General features: G+C 44.9%; 1 pseudogene; it reads right to left on the bottom strand.

Moving 5' to 3' along the window:
• Positions 1-15,355: 15,355 nt before the first annotated feature.
• Positions 15,356-15,476, bottom strand: LOC111549656 (annotated as a pseudogene).
• Positions 15,477-18,864: the final 3,388 nt, after the last annotated feature.

The raw sequence follows: 18,864 nt of genomic DNA, 5'->3' as shown, positions 1-18,864 counted from the left end.
AGGGTGAAACCCCGTCTCTACTAAAAATACAAAAAATTAGCCGGACGTGATGGCGGGTGCCTGTAGTCCCAGCTAATTGGGAGGCTGAGGCAGGAGAATGGTGTGAACCCGGGAGGCGGAGCTTGCAGTGAGCTGAGATCGTGCCACAGCACTCCAGCCTGGGCGACACAGAGACACTCTGTCTCAAAACAAAACAAAACAAAAAACCCAAAAAACTAGTAAAACTATCTGCTTGACCACTTTTTTTTTTAATAAAACTGGGCAGTCTGATGGGCTTGTGTTATCCTTTAAGAAAATGAAAATATTTTAAGGTTTTCTTTTTTGGCCCTACATTGGGCTGGACAGTCATTCCCATCCCTTCCCTCCACAGAGAGCCGTGGTCTTTAGACCGTCCAGGAGAAACCTGTCCAGGTTTGTGAGCTGTTGGGATCATTGTTGCCACTGTGGGGTCCCTTCTCAGCCTCCCATGTATCAAACTGACTTTGCTTTCCTTTCAACCCTCCAGAAATTAGACCCACAAAACACAGAGATGGGTCACATAAGTCAAAGCAGAGGGAGAGACTGGTCAAACCCTTTACCCTCTGACAACAGTGTTCTTCAGGATTCTTGAGAACAGGTGAACACATTTGAATTGAGCCCTGACTTTGCTCTGTGACTCTGTCCCTGTCCTTGAACCTCTCTCAGCTTCCATGACCTCTCTCATCTGTCATACAGATATATCAACAGTCACGCAGCTCACAAAAAGACGCCAGGGTTTACAGAGCAAGTTGTAAAAAGTGGCCTCCTTGACGAATGGAGGGTGCCTAGCAGGCTTCTCTAGGGTGTGTGAGCAAGGCAGCAGGAATATTGGAAAGAAACTGGACTTTGGAGGTAGAAGATAAAGTTTCAGACTCTGAAGCTGCCTTTTACGAGCTGTGTGACTTCAAGCAAGTTTCCAACAGCCCTAAGAATCAGCAGCAAAACTAGGATGATGATGGCACCTTCCCCATCCACCTTACTGCCAAGTTGTTAAGAGAATGAAAGCAGCTGAAGCCCTGCTAACCAGGCAGTCTGGGCTGCATGCTGGTCAGTGCCAGAACCAGGGTTGAGTTTCTCCTTCAGCAACTGTAGTCCTCCCAGAGGATGGGAGTCTTGTGTGCTTCAGACAGTAAGATCCTGCCAAGACAAGAAAAGGAAGCTGACAATTTCTCACTTCTTTAAGCTATCTCCTGAGCTCCCTCCACAGGCCCACATCACCCCCACTAGCCTTCTATACTCCCAAAACACTTTTCAAAAGGGCTTGTCTCTCTTCCTCCTGGTGCAGCACCAATACTCTGTCTAGTCTGGAGGTGGATTTGATGCTTCACACTCTAGAAAATGCGGGGCTGTTGAGTGGCAGTGGCACCCACCATGGGAGTCCCACTTTTTTACCCTACAAATCTCCTCTGGGCAGGTGCGAGGTTCCTAGGTTTGGGTTCGCTCCACTATGAGGGGCTCAGCCCAATTGGAGTCAAGAGGAAACAGCCCAGCTACCGACTTGTATAGGGGACCCTCTGGGAAGGTTTGCTGGTGGGAAGGCCATCTCTGGCTGCTCCTCAAGTGTTGCTGGGGTGTACTCTGCTCTGCCTGCAGGCCTTCCCAGCCCAGGAGGACCCATTCCACCTGTTGGAGATTTGCCGGCTACCTCCAGGTGGCCAACGAGGGTGTGGCAACTTCACAAATAAGGAAAACCAGGATAAGAGGCAATGTTTGCCTCTGTGAAACAAGTTTGCGATAGTTTTGTGATAATTCTGATTAGGCTGTTCCAAAACCATTGTTTTGCCAACAGTAGCTCTCCTCCAGTTTTTTTTTTTCTTCCTTTTTTCCTTTTTAGAAATCAAAGGCCATGACTGTTCACCTTTCCTTTGAAGTGTTATGTCTATTTGCTTATTCGATTCAGATAGGTTGAGAACCATATGACGCTGCTTTTTAAGTAAAATTTTCCTTCTTTAAGCCACCGATCTGTAGGAAGCAAACATCTGTAGAATAAAACAAAGTATACCATACAATGAATTTGACTAAATAGAAAATATGCATTCATATTTGAAGGCAAGACACGTAAGTTATATCAGTAATCACTGACCATATGCCAACTGTCAACATAACCTAAGGTGGTAAATGCTCTACCAGTGCTCAGGTTGTCTCTAGAAATTCCATCAGGTCTTCTAGGAGAATGACATTTTCTGTGTGGTATACCCATTCTTAAAAATATTTAACATAAGTACCCACATAATGTTTTTCTTACATATATTAGAAAAATAATTTTGGGAGAAAATCCATAAGCATGTCACATAATATTCTATTATACAGAATATAGTTGAGAAAAGTTGCCTACAAGAGCAAAAGCAAAGGCAGATTTTGTGGGTTCCTGGTACCAGGGTACACATCTAGCCCAGCTTAGGACAGTGGAAGACAGTCAGGAATGTCCAGACCTCTCCCAGATTCTTGAAGACTTGAGCTCTGAGGTTCTGCAAACCTGTGGAAGATGTCCCCTTCCACTGGAGGGCTTGACAAGGCCAAAGCAACTCCCCACACCCTCGGGTTTCTGCCTATAATTCAAACCACAGGAGAGGTACAGCTTAACTTTCTCTCTTTCCTCACTTTTGTTCTCATCTGAGAGGGCACTGAAACCCTCAGCCTTCCTTCAGTTGGTCCAGTACAGAGCTGGACCTGACCCAAAAGGCCATCAGTCTGTCTCGCACTCCAACACCAAGGACAGCCACTGACTGAATTCTTCAGTGACAAAGAACTCAGTGTTCTGGGCAACCATCTATTTTATTTTCACATCACTCAAAATAGTTGGTCCTTATATTGAGCTAAAATTGGCCTCCCTGAAATTTTAGCCGTTGGTTCCAATTTCTTGCTGGGAAGCTATGCAGAATACAGTGTATGCCTTCTTTCACATGACTGCCCTTACAAATAGATGAGGATAGGTCTCCGGCCAAAGCATCCAGTTCCTTCAACTTAGGGAAGAGTGTTTATTAGTGATTTGGGGGATTTGGGCCGCACTCCAGAATCCTACTAAAACTGTGGATCATCTCCCCAGAAAGATGCACACACATCTGCATACACCCCCGTTTGCAAACATCCTTCCCCTTCTGAGCCTACCCATGGATCTCTTCAAATGTCAATAGACCCTTGGTAGGCACCTTGCATTGGAACTCTAAAACCAGATGCCAGAGGTGGAAGGGTACTTAACGACCCAGTCTCCTCTCTTCAGAGATGAGGAATCCATCTGTAGGCACTTTGCTCCTGGCTTGCTGGCCCCGGCATCAGGCCTTGGCTGCAATCGAATGGTAGTAGAGCCTTCAGTAGTGCAGGGTAACAAAAGAAGTTTGAGAGCTGTTTTGGTGTTTCCTCCCCGGGTGGGGAGGTCAATTAGTGCAACAACTCTGGCCTGTCTCCATCTCATCACCTGGGGCTTCCTCAGGGAAGGGAGTGACTGAACTTGCTTGCTGAATTTGGGCAGAACAAATCCAGTTTGCTTAGTTGCTTTCCACCTGTCTCCTTGGGAGTGAGTTTCCCTCTAACCCCCATAGGCCACGTGACTCCCCTCTTCCTCTTCATTTCTAAGTCTTAGCTAGGCGGGACCCTCTGACGGTGTTTTTGTCCATAAAAATGCTGATGCTCTAGCTCCCATCAGCTGCTCCTGGACTTTCCTTCTCAATGTTTTCTGAACTCGATCAGAAGAGAGGTGCCCTCCCTATCAGTCTCCTCTTAGAAATGTGGAATTGTTGCCAGGAGCGGTGGCTCATGCCTGTAATCCCAGCAATTTGGGAGACCAAGGCGGGTGGATAACCTGAGGTCAGGAGTTTGAGACCAGCCTGGCCAACATGGTGAAACCCCGTCTCTACTAAAAATACAAAAATTAGCCGGGCGTGGTGGCAGATGCCTGTTGTCCCAGCTACTCGGGAGGCTGAGGCAGGAGAATCGCTTGAACCCAGGAGGCAGAGGTTGCTGTGAGCTGAGATCGTGCCACTGCACTTCAGCCTGAGCAACAGAGTGAGACTCTGTCTCAAAAAAGAAAAAAAAAAAAAAAAAGAAACATGGAATTGTACAGGACAGACTGTTTTGTAAGCTGCCTCAGAAATATTTTTTGCTTAACAATATACTGTGATGCTTCTCCATGTCATTAAATATTCTGGATTTTGGAGGAGACTCTAGAGGCAGAGAGGGAGATAAAGAGACAGACACAGAGACACAGGAGACAGAGAGAAAAAGGAAGAACGTGAAGGAAGGAGGAGGAGGAGGAGGAAGAACTGGAAAAGAAGAAAGATATAGAGACATAAGAGAGACAGACCGAAGTGAGGGAGGGAGAGAGGGAAGAATCTGGAGTCTGAGGGAAGCTGAATCATAAATAGGAGGGGTGGTGAGGCAAGGATCAGAACAGGACCGGGCTTTGGTCACTCGGTAACTCAGGAATCTTTTGCTGCCCCTTCAACACTGACAATTACCACACTTGCTGCATTCCCTGAGGACCATCTTGAGGGGCCTCTCAGTCTCCAATAAGCCCAGAGGTGATGTGACTCCCTGGGGAGCAGTGTGCATGGAATGGCAGGTTGGCAGGGAAGTCAGATGCAGGCCAGCACTCCAGTGTGTCTCATGGGACACAACTTCTTGACCCTCTAGTGTCCTGGTTGTCCTCCGGGGATGACAACTATTTTGGCGGTGACCTCATAGAATGTGATTTTTATCTTTAAGCATGCATAGATTTTTCAACTTAAACTTTGTCATTTTTGCTTTACAAAAGTATTCTGCAAGTTACCCTGGCACCACTTCTTCTTGAGACGGCTCCCCTATCCTGGGCCTTGTAGCCCCAGCCTGGGGCAACTCTCTTCTTTGCTCTGTAGCACCCAGGCCCTTCTCTGTCACAGTTCTTATCACACTGCATTGAAATGATCTGAGAGCTCATTGCTGGCAGGGAGTAAGTGTTATTCATCTCTGTCTCCCTGGAGTCCAGCTGGCAAATTATCTAATCAGGTGATTCTCAAACTGGGCCCAGCAGAGTCCCTGCACTTCCAAGGAGGTGGTGGTATATAAGGCTCCCCAGCAAGGGGAGGTGGTTTGGGGCACTGCTGGGGGGACCCCAGGTCCCCGGTCCTCTATTTTTAACCAGAGCACTTGTGCTTTTTCTGGTTATGTATTGAATTTCTAAGTGAGGTTTCACTTTAAAAAGAGTTTTCTTTTCTTTAAAACAAAAGTTTCAAGAATCACCAATCTAGTCTGTTTCCATGGGTCATATGTATTTTACACATTCACAGGAATTGCAGAGGAAAATCTAATATCTGAGCACTAACCTGCCTTCTTCTTCCTTCTCTAGTCCCATTTTAGGGTTAACATTACCGCCTTCAACCCTCCCCTCTCATGGGGAAAAGGATTGGAAGAGGATTGAATAACTGTTGTAGAATGAAAATGCTTGTCCTCTAAAGAATTACATCCGTGACAGGAGGGGGATGTTTCTGAGGAACAGGGAAACTTTATGGCCAAATTACTTTACCTTTATTCTTTCAAGTCAAAACCAAACTGATGAGTATGTGTAAGTGCTTTAGGTGATACCAGGGTGCACACGGTATCACCTGTCCTGGTACCTTTCAGTTAAGTTGGGAAGGTAAGACTTACTATCTGAACAACTGGGATTGTAAGTGTTTCTGAGGCAGGCTACAGCTGCAAAATTTCCCTGTACACTGTGCAAGTGAAAACAGAACTGTGTGGTGGAAAGAACAACTCTGGGTCCCAATGCCTGGATACTGGTCTCTGGGTCCACTTTACAACTGTGTGTTCTCAGATACGTTATTAACCCCTAGTCTCAGATTCATTCCCAAACAGTTCTTTATTCTGAGGATCAAATAAGATAGTGTATGTGAACTGAACATCTTTTATAAACTATAAAGAGTAGTTAGAAATGATTATTATTGGTGATAATGAACCTGAACCTGAAGGTGGGGGTGGGACGATGTTATCTTCCCAGCAGCAGAGGGCCCCTTATCCAGGAGAGAAGAGGCCTCAGGGATTTCAGAAATTTCCTTTGTCAGGTAGCTTTGGTCTTATTCTCCTCACTGAAAAGAAGTAGGTTATCTTGTTTATAACTCCGGACCTGTGGAATCTCTGGTCTGATTAACCTACGTAGATTGCACATGCTGATAAGGAACGAAAATCCAAGCAAGCATGGACCAGCTTGGTCTCTTCCCAGTAAGGACCTGCCACGGATCGGTGCTTAGTTGCCCCTGGTGTCTATTATGGACTGGCTGGAGAGTGACCAATAGCTTAAATGGAGAAGTGTGCTGGGGGCTGGCACCAGCCAGACACCTTGGGTGGAACTGTGAGGGCCAAAGCTATTTCCTGATTAGAACACCTTCTTGTCCCCCACCAGCCCCTGACCCCTCCAGCTCAGGGGAGCAGATAAACTGAGGTGCAAGGATGACAGGAAGGTTGCTAAGCAGTTTGCAGTTGAACTGTGGAAGCAGAAGCAGACGTGCAAAGGAAACCATGGCCCAGAGAAGTGAAGTGGCAGCTACAAAATGGCCAAACCAAAACTAGACCCATTCCTTCTGGTTCTACTTCCAGAATCCTTCCCATGGTGTCCTCTGCTTTCACCTCTCCAAAGGGGGACACGTATGTTTGCTCTTCACACCCCACCCTTCCTGCTCGTTCATTCCCTTCCCTAAATGCTGAGGAAGCTTTATCAAGGCTTCAGGATGATCATATCTGTAATGTAAGTTACAAGAAAAAAATGCTCACAGGCCATCAGTGTTGACTTATGTTATTTTTATAATTAAATATATACATATATAAACTAGATATAAATTCCTAAACCATATAGCTCTAAGACTAAAATAAATGAACAGATTAAATATCATCCAACGATCATAACAATAAAGTTAAAAGTGTCTCTAATCTAACTTAATGAAGGAGGTGGTTTTGCTGGAAGATGACTGCCTCTCATAAAATGACGGCCATGGTTCAAGTTCTTCAGCATCCTGCTTGCCATGTACCATGTATTAGTCGGTTCCATTTTAATAAAACTGCAAAAGCGCGGTACAGTAATATCACGTGGCCTTCACGTGGAACAAACTCATTATTTCCATATGGCATCTGTCCCTGTGCTTTACTCAGTTGTTCATGCCAATGAAAGTACTGCTACTTATTGCCAAATGTGAAGGACAGGTTTGCAGTGCAGTCCTGAATTGTGAGATGTCATCTGGATGATTCAGATAATGTTTATACTTTAACTTAGCATAGTAATGAGAACAATGAATATAAAGATTCTCCATGAAAAGCTCATGGATCCCTTAGCATATATTCACAGGTGGCTGTTTTGTCCTGGGACTTTGGAGGAGAAAAAGAAAAGCTCTTTGTGAGATGGCAGACGGGGATTTTGCTCCACACTGCTCCCTCATGGTGGCCTCCTCCTCAACCACACAGTCCCTAGTGTCTACCTACCCAGCGCAGTTCTAGAGGCATGTCAGTCAGTGCCTAAGAGGGGAAGGGGAGACAGCAACAGGGAATCTTCACATGTTGGATGGGCTGAGCGTCTTGGGCAACAGGATGTGAATGTGGGTGGGGTAACCTAGGTCTTGGTTAAGTCTGAGTTCTTTATCTCACATGCTCCTCCTTCTTTGCCTCCCACAGCCACTTCTGCAGGTACCATGGCTATTGTTGAAAAGTGGCACAGTGTCTGTCCTTGAGGAAGAGTCTCAGACCCTGGGAGGGGGATGTAGTCCCTCTTAGAGTCAGTGGTTGGGACTCCCAAGGCAGAAGCAGCAAGTGGAGTAGGCCCACAGGAAATGGGCTGCCCCTGGACTCCCTCTGAAGCTGGAGACGGGATGGCTGCCCCAGGAGCAGGGTTTGGACTGCAAGACCATCTGGAGAACTCAGGATTCTCCAGCCCCCATCTCTGCCCATGTTAAACTGTTGGCCTGGGCCCTGGTAATGTCACCAGCATTGACAGTGGTTTCAGGAGGCTTTTTTCAAACACTTAAGGGCTGGAATCACAGGCTCTTCACAACTATATACCCTCTCAAGATATCAAAATCCTACCCTTTCATAAAGACCCTGCTAAAATGCTGTTTGGAATCACACAGACCAGCAATCAAATCCAAGTTCTACCAGTTACTCACTGAGCCACGTTTCTTAATGCTTGTGGATCTCAGTGCTTTTACTTGTAAAGTGAGAGTAATAGTGCCTTCTGCTCAGACTTACGGTGAGAACTAAATAAGATAAGGTCTTTAAGATGCACAACCTGCTGGGCGTGGTGGCGGGTGCCTGTAGTCCCAGCTCCTCTGGAGGCTGAGGCAGGAGAATGGCATGAACCCTCAAGGCGGAGCTTACTTGCAGTGAGCCGAGATTGCGCCACTGCACTCCAGCCTGGGCGACCGAGTGAGACTCTGTCTCAAAAAAAAGAAAAAAGAAAAAAGAAAAAAAGATGCACAATCCAATGCCTGGCTCATGAGGCATTTGATGATTATAAGGCCCCGGTGTCCTCCTCAGGGCCATGGCAGGTCACATCCTTGTTGAGTCGAATACTTTTGAACCCCCTGGATGTTTACAGGCTTCCACTCTAGGGCTTTCCAGGGCTAACTGCAACTAGCTATGGCCACACTGCTGGCTCCATGACCTTGCCTACTCCAGTCACCGTTTATTGGCCCTACCACTAGATCCTCAGAAGATGCTGCCACTCTCCCCTGAACAAGAACAGTCCTAGGTTTTATTCTGTGATTTTCATTTTTTCATCCAGAGGACTTTCCCATGCCCTGAACTGCCTGTGTAAGCTGTGTATTTGGCCCCTCTCTGGTGTGTGTTATGCTCCAGTCTGGAGTTGTGGTGAAGCCAGGAGCTATTCTGAGATCTTTCCGCTATTTCAGGCTCTAGCTTAGACGTGGGGAGTGAATCCAGCACTCTCTGCCCATGTCTCAGCCACAACTTCCAAGCCTGGTCCTTTTTATGTTCCTGACACCCTCAGATCCAAAATAGCCCTGACCTGGAGGTGGTGCCTGGGACCAGCTCAGATGTAGCAGGGATGTGCACGTGCCATCCAGCCTTCAGCTAGGCTAGAGAAAGTTCTGGAAGAGTTAGGTCTTGGGGAGGGGGCTGGGGAGAACTGAGCTCCAGAGAAGCAGCCAGGGTTACACCCTCACCCCACAAACTGGCAGATATTTGGGGGCTGGGGGCCACTCCTTGTGGAACAGCAGCTGCTTCCAGTCCTGGCCAGATAAAGGAGGAGTGCATTTTCTGCCTGCCAACTTCTCAGGTTGTGTACCTCTTCCTGGGCTAGCTAGCATTCATTCATTTATTCCATAGATATTACTGAGTGCCGACTATATGCCAGTCACTGTTTAGGCTCTGGGGTATAACTGTGGCCAAAACAGACAAAAATCCCTGCTCTTGTGGAGCTTACAAGTAACAAAAATCATAATAAATAAATTGCATTGGCCGATCTAGCTTGCAAAGCACTTTTCCATGCCGTTTCTTGGTAGAACATTTCTTGGTTGAATACTCTGTGTTAACACAATGAGTGTGGTTCTCCACTTGCCTGTCCTCAGTTCATCCTTCCAGCAATCCCCTGAGTTAGACACCACTCCATTTTACTGACAGGGGAACAAAGACTGCAGAAGAGGCAGTAAATTCTGTGAGGTCCACACAGCCAGGAAGTGAATCTTAACCCAAGTATGTCTGACTTGAGAGCCCAAGCAAGATCTCAACCACTGTGCACAGAGAAGCTGGTGGCACCCACTTGCAAATATAGAGGCTCAGTGAGATGCAGAGTTTGGAGACGGCAAGTTGTTCTGTTGTTCTAAGGAATGATGAAACTTCACAGGTAGAAGGAAGTTAACTTGGAGGTTGCCAAAGACAGGCCTCCTTCTACCTCAGCCCGGGTGGATGATTGCTGAAGCACTTTTGGGCTCTACCGCACTTCCTGTATGTGGGGCAGTCCACACCGTGGCTGGACACTGTGATGACTTGATGGTCCTTCCTGTTTGGGGAGGAACTGTCTGCTCCAACCTGTCCACCTGGCAGGCTCCTTGGGGACTCCCTTCCTTCAAACAACCCTACGCAACTTGGCTCTGATTTGCTTCTTTCTCACCCCAGTAAACAGCATACCTCAGAGCGGGTGCGGCTGCCTCCTCTGCATTCTCACAGCTTGCAGCCGCACATCTGACGCAGTGCTTATCTCCCTGCGTGGGACCATCCCTGCCTCATGCCCGTCTGTGCCACTGCACAGCACGGTGCTGGCACATGCGAGGTGCTCAGCCCATGGTTTTATTGAGAGGCTGATGAAGGAATGGATAATATCTAGCCATTTTCAGTTGCCTGGAGAGACTGGGCCAGTTATTATTTGGCAGCAGCTACCTCACAAAAGAGAAATGGTCCTCTTTCATCTTTCCTATAGTCTGGGTCATGATATTAATGTGGCCTGTGGCTTTCAACAAATATTTGTGGCTTCAGAGTCTCCTTGTTTGAAGGCATTTCTGGAGGCTTTGGCTGGCACTATAATTCCTGAACTGACAATTGATGTGAGATGACTGGGGGCTGAAGGAAGCTGGGATGTCGTGGTGTCTTAATCATAAACTGCCCAACCACCAAAGAAATGGATCGTTTCTCGGAGGTCTAGAAGGACACGCAATGAGATCCCTTAATGCCATGGAAGATGCCAGGACAATGCACGTGTCCATGGCTCTGTGTGGGGTCCTTCTTCTCTGAAGCTGCTGCTGTCTCAGAAGATCAACCTGTGGCAATCCACAGCCTGCCTGTCATTTGGATGGCCCTGCAGTCAACGCTCCAGGAAGGTTCTCCCATGTTTTTCTAGCTGCTTCTGTTGTTAAAAAATCTAGAGGGTCCCACAAGATTACTGTTCAAATGGCTCTCCTGGGACCGTCCCTTAGCATGGACCATCTTGCCACAAAGGGAAAATAACCGAGCAAAAAATACCTTTGGATTCCTCAACACCCGAGGTTGGTTGGGTAATCTTTCTTTAAATCGTTATTCCTTCCCAACCAAATAAAATCCCCCCCCTGCTTTTTTTTTTTTTTTTTTTTTGAGACGGAGCTGGCTCTGTCGCCCAGGCTGGAGTGCAGTGGCATGATCTCGGCTCACTGCAAGCTCCGCCCCCCGAGTTCATACCATTCTCCTGCCTCAGCCTCCTGTGTAGCTGGGACTACAGGCCCCCGCCACCATGGCCAGCTAATTTTTTGTATTTTTAGTAGAGACGGGGTTTCGCCATGTTAGCCAGGATGGTCTCGATCTCCTGACCTCGTGATCCGCCCATCTCGGCCTCCCAAAGTGCTGGGATTACAGGCATGAGCCACTGCGCCCGGCCATAAAATCCTATTTTTATCTACAATGCCTGCTTTAGGTTAATCCCCATCTAACTTGTGGCCTGAGGGCTAAATAAGGCAAACAGATTTTTATTTTTATTTTTTTGGTTCAGAACAGGATTTTAAAAACACAATGTTTCAAGGCAGGGTATGTATTTTCCAATTGTCACAGTTGCTACCAGCCTCTGCCACATTGTACAGAGAGTATGAGAAGCACTGCAGCGATTGCTGGTGTGGTGTGAGGCCAGGCTTCAGGGTCTGAGTTCAGGAAGCTCCCTCTTACTAGCGGTGCACCTTGACCTCTCTGTACTCCAGCCTCATCTATTAAAATGGGCATCATCGTTGTCATTATCATCATCATCGTCATGGTACCTGTCTCACGGGTTTGTTGGGAGGATTAATACGTCCAGGTGTTTAGGGTGTACAGTGAAGATTTATTTGGACACCTGCTGTAAACCAGGCCATATTAGGGACAGGGGATACATGAGGGAACAAAACAGACAAATCTCTACCCTTATGGCACCTATAGCCTTGTGGAGGCATGGGAGAGACACGTTATTTAGTAAGCACTGTGACAAATGCTACGGAAAAAGATGAAGCAGGAAAGCAAGGGGACAGTGCTTGGGTGTAGTTAAAATAGGGTGGTCAGGGAGGCCTCCCTGAAAAGATGACCCTCCAGAAAAGACTGGAGGGAGATGAAGAGTGAGCCACCTGGAGAACCCAGGGAGGAAGAGTGTTGAGCCAGATGGAACAGCAGCCATAGAAGTTTTGAGACAGCCCATCATGTTTGAGAAAATGTCAACTATTTTTATTGTGACCTGCCAGATCCCTAAGGGCATTTGAGTTTATGACAGTGCTATCAACTTTTGTTGAAAGTGGCTGTGGAAACTGATCCTGTGACTCTGGTCTTGATTGCCTAAAGGCTGAGGGCGTAGAGAGAGAGAGAGCACGAGCAGTGCAAGAGAGACAGTCGAGAGTCGAGCATCTCCTCTTCTTGAAGGCAGAGACCTTGGCCCCCAGCCTGCGCTCGGCTGGTACCATCTATAACTGTTAGTGCGTGCGTGTGTGTCTGCGTGAAGGCAGTCTTGTCCTGGCCTGTGGGGGCTGGAAGGGAGTAAAGAATAGTGATGGAGAGGGATGGGGTTGAAATAAATCAAAGCCATCAGGAGGCTTTGCTTTAGGGCCCCATGTTTCTAGTGGTGCTGATGATTCTAGGCCAGCAGTTGGTAGCTTTAAAGGGAGTTTTGTTTCCAGGTCACTAGAAACAGTCAGTCGGTTTAACTGCAAGGCCAGCTCCTAATTTGATGCACGTCTAAGCAGATTGGAGACATTTTTGCCAGAGTTGCTATTTTAGTAGGCAACAATTTGTGTGCCCACCAGGAAACCAGGTTTGGTATGAAAATAGAGACTTCCCCTGGCATCTAACATTCAGGAGTCAGCAGTAGCTGGCTTTCTAATCGTGCTGCTTCTTGTGTGGAAAACAAGGCTGAAAAATGGGTAGGGAGAGAACGGTGGCTGCCAAGGACATGTGCTATTTACAGACATGAGGAAGAATAACATTCTGGTTGAGCTCTCAAGTAAAATGAGGATAACAACACCTGCCTCACGTGGTTATGGTCAGGATTACATGGGACGGCCTACATAGAAGTGCCAGGCACAACACAGGTGCAGGGAAATATCAGTTCCTTTCTTTATCTGCTCTGGACCCCACAAGACAGCTTGCTGGAGACTGATCTCCTCCCTCCCACTAAATCAAGAGAGAGAAGAGGGTTTCTTCCCTGTGAGAGGTAAGCCCTGGGGGGTAAAGTATGGAGAGAAAAAATCCAGCAGGAGGCAACAGCAGGGTATGTGGGGTCCTTAGATAGGCAGGGGCAGGCAGCTGGATCCCATCCTGAGAATGAAACTGTCGTGGGAGCTGCAGGTGGGCACAGCCGCCCCAGCCCTCCTAGGGGTGCTCTCTGCTCACTGCTTTTTGGCCCCGCCAAGTGCGGGCAGCACAGTGAAACCAGACACAGCACAGCCTCAAGTATGCAACTGCCAGGTACGACAATCACAAGTCACAGCTGGCAGGTGGATTGGTGTGACGGCTACTCATGTTTTCTGATCTCTCAATGTTGTGCTTGTTTTCAAAAAGTAACCCAGCACACTTAAGGTTCACACAACCTGTGTAACTTTGCAAATACCAAGACCTCACCTCAATAAGCAAAACAAGGAATTTATTCCTCTAAGAATCCTAAGACATGTAGAACAACCAAGTCTCGAGGATGTGGCTAGAACAAGAGACTCAAATGCCACCTATTGTTTTGTTCTGTTTATCTCTGCCTGTCCCTTCGTCACTGCAATCCAGCTTTCTGGAAACATGACTGGCCATAGCTTCCCCTATGAGAGGGAGTCTGACCTTGATTTCCTCAAGGCCCAGTTAAAAATTCCTGGGGAAGAAGTTCATTGGTTCAGCATGAGTCAGAGACCATCCCTGGGTCAGTTAGCTGAGGCCAGTGGGGTGGGGACATGCAAGAATCAGGACACTCTTGCCTTACTATGGGGCTGAGAGCAGGCCGGGTAGACAGTTCTATGGATGTCCACAGCTTATATCTAACCTGGACATCAGATGTTTTACAAGTGTTAGTAGCCACCTGGGGGCTGATGTCACTGTCACTTCTTCAGCAGGGGGACAACCCACATCTTTAGATGGTTGGAAAAAGGTCCTGGGCTAGGAGGCTTGCCCAGTGAGAAGGGAGGTGTGGGACTCCCGGTGCACAGGCAGCCTCCCCTTCAGGTGTCTTTTTACTCCTGTCCCTCCCCGTGTCCCACTCACACATCCCACTCTGTTGTGCCAGGTGTCTCTGTGGGTCGTCCTTGCAGAGTGAGCAGCGGAGCATGGGTGTGTGCTCTCATTTCAGATGCTTTGGCTGGCAGAATTCTTTCCCTGCTATTCCATTCCCATGCCACCCTTCCTCCTCTTTTTTTTCCACAAGGAAAAAAAGGACCTACTTCCACAAGTAGGTCCTTCCTTGTGGAAAAATAGCGCTTCGAGTAGGAGAAACTGATCCTGGCTCTAAGGGCAAAAGGGGCAGAAGGGAGTTTTACTGGAATGACTCTGGGGTATCTCACAACCCAAGGGGGCTGTGGGAAGGTCAGAGCAGGGCAGCTCTAGGACCTCTATGGTGGGAGTTCACGGACTCTATGGTGCTGTTAATTACATGACTCAGCTCCCACTGAGTCAGGCCCATTGCTGCTCAGAGCCACCCTCCACCTTCCTAGGGAGGGAGTCGAGGGGCCCCAGTTGGGTCAGTTATGTGCCCTGGATCAGCCAGCTAGTGAGATGTCTGGCATATTAGATACCTGAAGTGAATAATTTTGTAACACCTCCCCAACAAAGTTATTTTCATTGGTAATCATGAAATATAGTTAATGTATGCACCAATATAACTGATGATGATGCCAGGAAAGAAATGCAAACAGTGAAAAAACAATTTATTAAACTGTGTATATACAGTCATACTAAAAAAATATAAATAAACAATATGATACAAAGTAACTATTACAGTATAATAAAGGGCAAAGTAATGAAATAATACTTTTATTACATTAATATTTTTGGAGAAAAGAAAAATTTAGACTTGCAGATTGGTCTGTCACAGCAATGAATGATAAAAATGTATCACAATTTTCACTTTCAGTTTGTAACTTTTGCAAACTTGTTAACAATTTTATCAAAATTAATCTTTGCATATTTATCCTCAATAGCCAGTATAATCAGGTATGTCACTCTATCTTTGTTCATACTTCTTATTAATTTTAATTTAAAAATTCATCTGAAGAAACATATAAATAAATAGAAAAAGTTTTAAACAGAAAGATAAGTTTAGCAGAGACTCACAAAAATCTCATTTCACAAGAAGTTCTAGAAATTACAATGCCATCCATGTTTTCATGTCTTAGGGAATGAGTCTAGCAGCTTTCAAATGCTGACACAGTTGAAAAATTTCTAAAAAAATTAGAAAATTCGTCATTTAAAAAATTGTAATATCTCTTTTATGTATATCAAAACTCTTATTAAACAATGAGATCTGGGTTGCAAAAGAGGATTTATTTTTTGCACGTCTATAAGTGCTTGTTCACAAGTTAAACAGAAACACAAGTGCAGTCATATTTTTTCTTATTTTTAGTTAAAACTTCCAAAATTTTTGTTCTACAAAAATTAGAGTTACAAACAACTTCACAGCAACCTCTCCCCCCACCAAATAATTCCATTAAAAATGGGCAAAAGACCCAAGTAGACATTTCTCAAAAGAAGACATACAAATGGTCAAAAGGTATTTGAAAAAATGTTCAACATCACTAATCATCAGGGAAATCCAAATCAAAACCACAATGAGACACCATCTCGCCTCAGAATGGCTATTATTAAAAAAAGACAAAAAACAACAAATACGGATGAGGATACAGAGAAAAGGGAATTCTTATACACTGTGGGTAGAAATGTAAATTAGTAAAGCCACCATGGAAAATGGTATGGAGTTTTCTCAAAAAACTAAAAATAGTACTACCATACAATCTAGCATTCCTACTGCTGGGTATTTATCCAAAAGAAAGTGTATCAAAAGGATACCAGCACCCCATGTGTATTCTAGTACTATTTGCAAAAGCCAAGATATGGAATCAACCTAGGTGTTTATTGATTAATGAAGGGGTAAAAGAAAATGTGGTATAGATACACCATGAAATGCTATTCAGCCATAAAAAGGAATGAAATCCTGTCATTTGCAGCTACATGGATGGAACGGGAGGTCAACATACTAAGTGAAATAAGTCAGGCACAGAAAGACAAATATTTCATGTTCTCACTCATCTGTGGAAGCTAAAAAAGTTGATCTCATGGAGGTAGAGAGTAGAATGATGGTTACCAGAAGTTGGGAAGGGATGTTCAGGGGGAATGAAGAAAGGTTGGTTGATGAGTACAAATGTATAGTTAGATAGAAGGAATAAGTTCTAGTGTTCAATAGTTCTGTAGGGTAACTATAGTTAACACTAATTTAGTGTATATTTTAAAGTAGCTAGAAGATGTGAAATAGTCCCAACATAAAGAAATGATACATTTTTGAGGTAATGAATATCTTAAATACCCTAATTTGATCATTACATATTGTATGCATGTATCAAAATATCACATGTATGCAATAAATATGTACAGTTATGTTTCAATAAAAATATCAGCATTCATGTCTGAATATTAGCAAATACTAACATTATTCTGCCTGTTGCTTTAGATCAGGTGCCCAGTTCTTGGTGATAATGACCAAGACATGTATACATTGCTCTTTTGATTTCTGCTGGCAGCATAAGACCAGCATCTTTTGTCATTTCTCCTGGCATTCACAGAATGATGGAATTAAAGTAACTCAAAATCTGTTTCTTCATTTCTGTCATCACTGTAATATTATTGCTTATTTTGAATCTACTGTTTAGATGCAGGAGTATGTGGCACCATGGGGCTGGGCATGTGAAGTAAGCTCGAATGATTTTCAAACTGTCAGGAACTTATTCAAAACAAACGTGTGTGGCTGAGTTTGTGTATATTGGGGCATGACTGTATAACTGGGAGTTTGAATTAACTTCTAAGTAGAATGCAAGCTATAAAGGATAAGTAATAAAAAAAAGTGCTAATTTGAAGCTTACATGCTTATTATTAAAACTCAGTAGTAACAAAACAATGGTTTAGAACTTAGACCCACAAAAGCTTTTTTTTAGGAAGCAGGACTGCATCACTGACATTGTTTGGAATCACCGGCACATGGTGATAATGAAAAGCAGACTGACTTCTAGTTGGCTTTATTATTGCTTTTAAATTCTCTACAGATTTTTTTATTGCCTTCCCCCAGGCACACTGCTTCCTTTGCCCAACCTTTGGTACACCACTGCATCCAGCTATTGTGGTGGTGGGAGCAGAGGGTGGGAGGTATCAGGATGCCACATAATACAGACAAAGCCTTCATGGGCTCATTCTGAGTTTCAGGGGCTGTACTCAGAGAACAGGGCATCAGGCACCAGCTCCATGTGGTGACTATTACATTTTCCTTTTTAGCTGCTTAGCATTAAACACACACACACACACACAATACACTTCATCCCATATGTCCCAAGATGCTCCTATTCAACATGACCTGATAACCACAAATGCAATGAGCTGCAATGCAAAGTAACATCAACTACTGAATCCAAGGTTACACCACAGAGCCATTTTTTTCTAAATCTAGATACCTGGGTAATCTTCATTCCTTTTTTAGTTATATTGAAATCCCATCTGATACTCATCAGGAGATGGATTACTTAGTAAATGAAACCACTAATAACACACCCTATCCTCAAAATCTATGCTAACACAATATCCCCAGTCTTAATGATATTCCTTAGCTAGTCTCTGTGTATAACTTCTTTCTTCTCTGCATTGATTCTGCATAACCCCATCCAGTCCATGAAGAGTTCAAATGCTGGTCATACAGTGGGCATTGCTGAACAGTGGAGCCCAGTGGGCTGGATTGTTAGTTTCTTCTGGTTGGTGGGAATGGGGGTGCAATGTGGGAACATTTCAGAGAGGCTAGAAGGCTTAGTTTCCCCAGTTCCTCTGACTCCTCCCATATATCTCAGTTTTCATCGCCAGGATTTTACTCTTCCCTGATCATGCTGTATCTACATATGAAACCTAGTTTATACATGCAAGTGGAGGTATAATTCAATACCTTAAAACATCAATTTCTAAATTTGGTTTTTTTGTTATTTCAGGCTAGTAGCTAGTGGGATCATATGAAGACTTTGACTTTGATTTTACACCTATAGGAGAGACTTATAGGACTAAGTGTGCTGTTCTCTTACATTAGGTTATCCTGATACACTCAAAACAACCATCTAACCTGTAGTATCAGCTTGTCTCATTTCTTTCAAATTGCTTATGGTGCCAGCTACTGGGTCCTCCAATACCTTCTTCCCAGTATATAGTTGACCACAAGAAATTCATTTATTGCTGTTTTGCTACTTTTTAGCAAGCATTGCTAATTTCATATCTCCAAATACAGGGTAGAGCCTTACTGCCTTCCTTCACTCCCACCACAATAAAATGAACCATTACATTTTTCTTGAAGGTCTAGAATTCACAGCATACTCTCTAGAAACAATTCATAAATTATTTATTTTTCTTCTTATTTGAAAACATTAGATACTGACTCTAATTGGTTTTGGCAAAAAAATCATGAGGGGAGGACATTTATTGAAAAAAAAAATAGGCTAGGCACAGTGGCTTACACCTGTAATCCCAGCACTTTGAGATGCCAAGGCAGGAGGATCAGTTGAGGCCAGGAGTTTGGGACCAGCCTGGGTAACATAGCAAGACTCTGTCTCTACGAGAATAAAAATTTAAAAATTATCCAAGCATGGCAGTGTGCACCTGTAGTTCCAGCTATGTGCTACTTGGGAGGCTGAGGCAGGAGTATCACTTGAGCCCAGGAGTTTGAGGTCATAGTGAGCTGTGATTACACCA

Source organism: Piliocolobus tephrosceles, chromosome 1 (genome assembly GCF_002776525.5).
Source record: "Piliocolobus tephrosceles isolate RC106 chromosome 1, ASM277652v3, whole genome shotgun sequence".
Taxonomy (NCBI): domain Eukaryota; kingdom Metazoa; phylum Chordata; class Mammalia; order Primates; family Cercopithecidae; genus Piliocolobus; species Piliocolobus tephrosceles.
This window is presented reverse-complemented; position numbering and strand designations above follow the sequence as displayed.